Here is an 8411-nt window from a genome sequence, read left to right as displayed (position 1 = left end):
TGCATTTCGGATTCTTTTGTTGACCATGATGGCTACTCCATTTCTTCTGAGGGATTCCTGCCCACAGTAGTAGATATAATGGTCATCTGAGTTAATTCACTCATTCCAGCCCATTTTAGTTCGCTGATTCCTAGAATGTCGATGTTCACTCTTGCTATCTCTTGTTTGACCACTTCCAGTTTGCCTTGATTCATGGACCTGACATTCCAGGTTCCTATGCAATATTGCTCTTTACAGCAATAAAAAGGAGTGAAGTACTGATATATGCTAAAACATGGATAAAACTTAAAAACAACATGCTAAGTGAAAGAAGCCAGACACAAAAGGCAACAGATATATGATTTCATTTATACGGAATGGCCAAAATAAGGAAATCCTTTGAGATGGAAGGCAGATTAGTGGTTTCCTGGGGGCTGGACCTTGCTTCTATCACCAGTCACATCCACAACTGGCTATTGTTTTTGCTTTTGCTCCATCCCTTCATTCTTTCTGGAGTTATTTCTCCACTGATCTCCAGTAGCATACTGGGCACTTACCTACCTGGGGAGTTCCTCTTTCAGTAGCCTATCATTTTGCCTTTTCATAAAGGTTACCAAAGAGGAAAGGGATAAATTAGGAATTTACAGATATACACTACTATATATAAAATAGAGAAACAATCTGAAAAATAATATATATATGTGTGTGTAACTGAATCACTTTGTGTAAAAATTGTGTTAGTTTCAAGTGTACAGCAAAGTGATATATATATATATATATATATTCTTTTTCACATTCTTTTCTATTATCAGTTATTATAAAATATTGAATATAGTTCTTGTGCTATCCTTGTTATTTATCTGTGGGTATTTGTTCTTAAAGCAATTAAGCAGTCATGATTCCCAATACAAACTGCAGGGTGTGCTATGAGAGAGAATTATAAGGGGCAATAAGAGATTATAAAGGCAAATGCAGTCAGAAAGGATTCTCTGATGAGATGACATTTGAGTTGCACTCTGAAGGCTTCCCAGGTGGCTCCAGCGGTGGAGAATCCAACTTTCAATGCAGAAATGCGGGTTTGATCCCCTGGAGTAGGAAGATCCCCTAGAGTAGGAAATGGCAACCCACTCCAGTATTCTTGCTTGGAGAATCCCATGGACAGAGGAGCCTGGCGGGCTATAGTCCACGGGGTCGCAAAGAGTCGGCACTGAAGGTATCATTTCCATGAGCTTCAGGTGCCCGGGACCCAGAAGCAAGGTGATGAGAACCAGATCATTCTTGGTTTTAACTTGATCCTTAATCACCCCAGTTAACCACCACATAAAGCTGTTCGGACTTTACTGAAGAGTGTGGAATAACAGAATTAAACACAGGAGGATAAAAATGAAACTGTACCCTCATTTTGATAGTATCCAAGAGGAAAAATAAACCGCTCACAGTGTTTCTTGGCGCACTCTAGTTCCAAGCCTTACTCCATGTACTGAAGCCTGCCCTTTCTTCTCTCATGTGGACAAACATCTCCTGTCCAAGCACTGAAGGACAAAATCCCCACTTGTATTAGAAAAGCCCCTCTCCCTGCCCCCAGGATTTTTTTCCCCCTCTCTTTCCCTCCAGCAGAGTAATCACGGGACTCACTAACCCACAGGATGCAAAAAATATCATCAAGAAAGTAAAAAAACAATTCAGAGAATGGGAGAAAATATTCATAAATCATATATCTGATGAGGGATTTATAGCTAGAATATATAAAGAACTCATAACTCAAATAATAAAAAGATAACTCAATTTCAAAATGGGTTAAAGATTGGAACAGACAGTTCTACAAAGAAGATATACAAATGGCTAATAAGCACATGAGAACATCCTCAACATCATTAGTCATTGGAAAAATGCAACTCAAAACCTAATCTGCTAGGATGGCTATAATCAAAAGTCAGATAACAAGTGCCGGCAAGGATGTGAAGAAACTGGGAAACTCATTCACTGCAAGCAGGAAAATGGAAAACCGCTTGACAGTTTCTCAAAAAAATTAAGCATGGGGTGACCATATAACGTAGGAATTCCACTCCCCAGTATATATCCAGGAGAAATGAAAATATATGTCTGCACAAAAACCTGTAAAAATGTTCACAGCAGCATTATTCATAATAGGAGAAAGGTGAAGACAACCAAATGTCCATCAACCAATGAATGGATAATTAAAATGGGGCACATTATTCAGCAATAAAAAGGAGTGAAGTACTGATAAATGCTAAAACATGAATAAAACTTAAAAACAACATGCTAAGTGAAAGGAGCCAGACACAAAAGGCAACAGATACACGATTTCATTTATATGAAATGGCCAGAATAAGGAAATCCTTTGAGATGGAAGGCAGATTAGTGGTTGCCTGAGGGGCTGGGAAGGGAGTTTGTGGGGAATGGAGAGTGACTACTAACAGGTGTTCCTTTTTAGATGAAAATATCTTAAAATTGATTGTGGGGATGGTTGCATAATTATGTGAGTATACTTAACAATGAGCTATACGCTTTAAAGAGGGGTCTTGTATGATATGTGAATTATATCATGATGAAACTGTTCGCCTCAAAAAAGGGCTCACGGTATCTTCAGGGTGCTTCAGGGTGTGACTCAGAAGAGAGCTCACCAGGAAGAGGGCTCTAGCCCAGTCTAGGTACCTGGCTGCTCCCCACTTCAAAGGATGTGAGTAATCCGCCCACAGGCTCAGGGAGGGTTGGAGAACCGCTCCAGCCACAAATGCCATGGAAACAAAATGCTTCTAAGTACAGGCTGCTCTGATTCCCTGTCCACAGGAGGCCGTGGGAGTTATAGAGCAGTTTTAGGTTCACAGTGGAACTGAATGGAAGGTACAGGAGATTTCCTGTATCCGTCCTGCCCCCACACAAGACAAGAATAGCCTCCCCCAGTATCAACATCCCCCACCATGTGTTACAATTAATGAACCTACACTGACACATCACAGTCAGGTAGAGTCCACAGTTTATATTAGAATTCACTCTTGGCTGTATACCTTCTATGTGTACGAGTGCTCAGTCATGTCTGACTCTTTGCAAGTTGCAACCCCATGGACTGTAGCCTGCTGGGGCTAGCCCATCAGGCTCCTCTGTCCATGGGATTCTCCAGGCAAGAATAGTGGAGTGGGTTGCCATTTCCTACTCCAGGGGATCTTCCCAACGCAGGGATGGAATCACATCTCTTGCATCTCCTGCATTGGCAGGTGGATTCTTTATCACTGTGTCACTTGGGAAGTCCCGTACATTCTATGAGTTTGGTCTAATTTACAGTGACATTCATCAAGTGTTATGTTTAGTATCATACAGAGCAGCTTCACTGTCTTAAAAACCCTTCATCTATTCATCCCCTACATCCCCCTCACCCCACCCCCCGGAGCCACAATGGGATGCTTTTAAGCAGAAACTTAAAAAAAAAATCCTTGGAAGTCCTCCCTGGCTCAGGAGGTGTAGGGCCTTCTGTGTACAAAGCCATCACAGGGCCATTCAATGACCTACCTGTAGCTACAGAAAGACTAGCAGAAGCTATGAAATGACTACTCTTCTATCTTTTGGACAGTGTCTTTCTTTCTCTTGCACAAGGCAAACTCCAGGACTAGGTGGGGCATGTGTGGACCTTTAGATACGTTTGCCCCGGTACTGTTACAGGCTTTCCTCGTGGTTCAGGCTGTAAAGAGTCTGCATGCAATGCAGGAGACCCAGGTTCAATCCCTGGGTTGGTCCCCTGGAGAAGTGAATGGTTACTCACTCCAGTGTTCTTGCCTGGAGAATTCCACGGACAGAGAATCCTGCTGCTACTGCTAAGTCACGTCAGTCGTGTCTGACTCTGTGTGACCCCACAGACGGCCACCCACCAGGCTCCTCCATCCCTGGGACTTTCCAGGCAAGAACACTGGAGTGGGTTGCCATTTCATTCTCCAATGCATGAGAGTGAAAAGTGAAAGTGAAGTCGCTCAGTCGTGCCCGACTCTTAGTGACCCCATGGACTGCAGCCCACCAGGCTCCTCTGTCCATGGGATTTTCCAGGCTAGAGTCCTGGAGTGGGTTGCCAGTGCCTTCTCCGCAGAGAATCCTGGTGGGCTATATAGTCCATGGAGTCACAGAAGATGGACATGACTAACACTTTTACTTTTTTCACTGCATAGGAAAAGATCTAGCAGGATACAGCTAAACTGTTACTCATTACAATGAGTTGTGGGATTTAGTTTCGAAGGAGGGACGTGGTGAGGAAGAGAACTTCCCTTTAACTTTATACAGATTTGACATTTGAAAAAAATTTACAATGAGCATGCATTACATTATATTTCACATTTAAAAAGACAAAAAAGCACCTTTCTTTACTGAAGTGTTGGCAGAGTTTAACTATGTGGAGAAATTAAAGATGATTTTATTCTTTTATTTGCGCTTTTCTTTTTTAGCCTCGAGTTTCTATAAGAAACACGTATTTATTGCTTTAGCAAAAGTTATTTTTAACTGTCACTTAAAAAAAAAAAAAAGCAAAAGATAAACAGAGTCCAGTTGCCCTGGTTTCCAAGGCCTCCCCACCCTTGCCTGCCTGGGCCTGGGTTTTGCGTAGGAACTGTCCTCCCAGACTCACCCTTAAGGCAGAACTCACCAGGGAAGCTGAGTCAGCACTTCTGCAGAGGCCTGCAGGGAGTCAGGCCTGCTCACTGGAGCAGATAAGTCATAGCCTTGCTCGCACTGGATTTTTGTTCTGTTGAAGCAACTGGCATGAGGGTTCTGAGGCAGCTCTGGAAACAGCTTTTCTTCCAGAAGACCTGATTTTTGCCTTATCTGGTCTAGGAGGTGCTGGATAAATGCTCACTTGAATTATGAGAGAGAGAGAGAGAGAGTGGGAAGGGCTAGGGGTGTGTCATGGAGTCCAAGTTCATACTGCTCACACACACAACAGGCCAATAAATCGAGAGAGGAGGTTCTGGGCCAAGGAACAGCAACTTTATTTGGAAAGCCCGCAGGCAGAGAAGACTGAAGAAGGCAATGGCACCCCACTCCAGTACTCTTGCCTGGAAAATCCCATGGATGGAGGAGCCTGGTAGGCTGCAGTCCATGGGGTCGCTGAGGGTTGGACACGACTGAGGGACTTCACTTTCACTTTTCACTTTCATGCATTGGAGAAGGAAATGGCAACCCACTCCAGTGTTCTTGCCTGGAGAATCCCAGGGACAGGGGAGCCTGGTGGGTTGCCGTCTATGGGGTCGCACAGAGTCGGCCACGACTGAAGTGACTTAGCAGTAGCAGCAGAGAAGACGGTGGATGAGTGTTCCAAAGAACCACCTTATTCGAGTTAGAATTCAGGTTTCTTTTATCCTAAAAGAGGAGGCGGGGGATGGCTGGTTGTTGCAAATTTCTTGGCACCAGAATCCTTTGTTCTTACAATTGTTCATGTGGGTCAAGTCAAAAAGTTCCCATAAACCTCCAACAGGACAAATGTTATTCTCTGTTCTGCAACTTTCTCTTGCCTTATGAATGGAAGCATGTTATACCTTTAAAGATCAGCCTTGAGAAGGGGATATCCTGTATATTTTGGGTTGTAGGCAGCAACCTTTTACAAAGATGCAGAGCCATTGTGACTGAGTACAGGCGACAGAACACAAAGGTTAGAGCTAAAGGAATAGATTCAATATGGAGTCAGGTTTGTTCTTCACTGCTACAGTTCCTGCTAGCAAATGGTGCAACTACTGGAGAAGACTTTGACTCATTTGTTGGGGGATTACTCAAAGAGGGGCTTCTCTGGTGGCTCAGATGGTAAAGACTGCCTGCAAGGCAGGTAGACCTAGGTTGGGTCCCTAGGTCAGGATGATCCCCTGGAGAAAGGAATGGCTACCCACTCTTAATAGTCTTGCCTGGAGAATTCCACGCATGGACAGAGGAGCCTGGTGGGCTACAGTCTATGGGGTCCCAAAGAGTGGGACACAACTGAGCAGCTAACACGGTCACTCACTTTACCCAAAGAGATCTCTGCTTCCTCCTTGTGGCCACACTGGGTGATCTTTCAGAAGAGTTGAACAAAATGAATTCTGGGTGGCAGGAACTGGAAGTTGATGTGTGATGTATTTGCTCTGAATTTACTGCATTTTATTTTTATAAGGAAAACCACCATTTTGGTTCCCAATATGTATTCAAGATCTTACACAAAATATTTCAGATAATTGAGTTTTGGTCCTCATCTTTCTCCTCTTCATTTTTGATTAATCTGTAAGTAGCAATTTGTAACTTCGCTTTTAGCAACTAGACATAACCAAGCACGTAGATTATTCTTCAAATATTTTTGGTGAGATATTTCAAATACCTTTTGGAAAAAGGCAGAATTACAATAATTTTGCTTTGCTTCTTCTATTGTTACAACCCCTCCACCAGGATTCCCAGCTTTCCCATTCACTTAGATTCTTTCCTGAAAAAAAACTACTCAAAATTGGCAGCATCCTTGATTCCATCTTCTCCAGGGTTGGTACAGTTCAAGGTAAATTTAGGACAGGATCTGCTACTTTTTTTGTTGACGCGCTTCCCCACAGGCTTTTTCACCGGCTCCATGGCGGCAGTAGAGGCAGAAAAGGCTACAGTGTTTTTAATATCTCACTGAAAATAGTCTTCTACGTGGAGAACACTGGATCTTGGAAGCGTCAGGAATGCTGGCTCTACCTGGGGCAGCTAACACAAAATTTTTAGCCTCTCTGAGCCTCAGTTCCCCGTTCTGTAAAACAAAGTGGATACTCGTGATGACCGAGGGAGCCTACACAAGTCAATGATCTGTAAAAGCGTTCAGTGATATTCCTTCCTGGAATCACAGTGGCAAGTGCCAGGCCATGGGGCCGCCCAAGCCTGCAGAAGGACTAGAGAGTCCGCAGGATGGGGACCCTTAGTTCCCCGAAAACTGGGTGCCGCGCGGATCTGCAGCTTGGCCCTGAGCAAGCGCCAGTGCAACACTGCCCCCACGTGGTCGTAGGCAGTATGCCGCCTCACGGAAACCCAAACGCAAACAGATGACGATTGACTATTAGCATTTTGGAACTCCTTTTTTTCCTTTTTAATGCTGCGTCCCGACTGTATTTACTACTGCGGATAACGAGAGCACTCCGATTCCGAAGCCCAGAAGGAAGCCACGAGGTGAGTACGTGGAAACTGGCGCCAGAGACGCCAGGCTGATATTTGGCAAACGTAGAACAATGGAGGCGGGGTTTGTAGAGAGCGAGGCGCCGCGTCATGAGACTAATATAGTACGTGTGGAAGACGTTGTGAGCGGGAGGTAGCGTGGCCGAGTGGTCTAAGGCGCTGGATTTAGGCTCCAGTCATTTCGATGGCGTGGGTTCGAATCCCACCGCTGCCACACCTTGTGGGTTTCACTTTTTCAATTTCTGAATCATCCTCTCCCAGTTACTCTTAGCATTTTTTTTGGTGTGTGTTTGTTTTTTAACCTTCTGACGCTCTTTTTTCTTTTTTAAAAATGGAATGAGGAAGGGAGGGGGAAAGGAGGAAACAGCAGCTCGGGGCACCTCACTCCGTTAGCCTAATACACAAACCCAAGAATCCTGCTACCTAGAAGTACGAAAATGTCTCCCTATTTTCATAGTAAAGCATCTGAGATACTTTAAGAAGCTCTCATCAGACTGCACCTTTGGTTTAAGGTTTCAAAGCCTGAGGCCCAGGGAGTGGGCATCTTTACCTTTCAGCGACAGAGATTATGTGGTGGGGATTTTAATCAAGACTTCACTTAGGAAGGGTCCCTTTCTGGCCTCTCTGGTCTGCAGAGAGCTCAGGCTGACTCCATAAATCCCTGTTGGTAGAAACTGTGTCAGGGGACCTTACGGAGGGTCTGGGGGCTCGAGATCCCCGCCCCAGCCGGGCTTATCAGCCTAGAGGTCCCAGCTTCACTGATCCACCTCCTGCCTAGTTTTTTGTGCTTGTTTATTTACTCATTCAACAACAATTTATGAAGGGCCTACTATTAATATTTAGTCCTGGATTGGGCTTTCTAGGTGGCTCAGTGGTAAAGAATCTGCCTGCCAATGCAGGAGATGAAAGAGACACGGGTTCAATCCCTGGGTCGGGAAGATCCCCTGGAGAAGGAAATGGCAACCTGCTCCAGTATTCGTGCCTGGGACACTCCATGGACAGAGGAGCCTGGCTGGGCTACAGTTCATGGGGTTGCAAAGAGTCGGACACGAAAACAGGAAGATCAACCTGAGGCTGAAGAGGAACAGGGCAGGTCTTGACACGCACGAAGTCCACAGCCACTGAACTTTCTTCCATTATACCTGATTATTAAGCAGCATGAGGAAGCTGATCCCTCAGAGATTACATTTAGTCATTATATCTCCTTTGACTTCTGTTGGCTGTGACAGCTTCTTAAACTTTCCTTGTTTTTGATGACCCCCGAGTTCTGA

At 44.6% G+C, this 8411-nt stretch overlaps 1 non-coding gene across 1 annotated transcript; it reads left to right on the top strand.

The window, feature by feature from the left end:
• The first annotated feature begins 7272 nt into the window (after positions 1 to 7272).
• TRNAL-UAG (transfer RNA leucine (anticodon UAG)) lies at positions 7273 to 7354 on the top strand. The gene has a single exon. It is a non-coding gene; the product is annotated as a tRNA-Leu (tRNA).
• The last annotated feature ends 1057 nt before the right edge of the window (positions 7355 to 8411 follow it).

Source organism: Bos indicus, chromosome 25 (genome assembly GCF_029378745.1).
Source record: "Bos indicus isolate NIAB-ARS_2022 breed Sahiwal x Tharparkar chromosome 25, NIAB-ARS_B.indTharparkar_mat_pri_1.0, whole genome shotgun sequence".
In the NCBI taxonomy this organism is placed as follows: Eukaryota; Metazoa; Chordata; class Mammalia; order Artiodactyla; family Bovidae; genus Bos; species Bos indicus.
The sequence above is the reverse complement of the archived record's forward strand: the minus strand, read 5'-3'. Positions and strand labels throughout refer to the sequence as shown.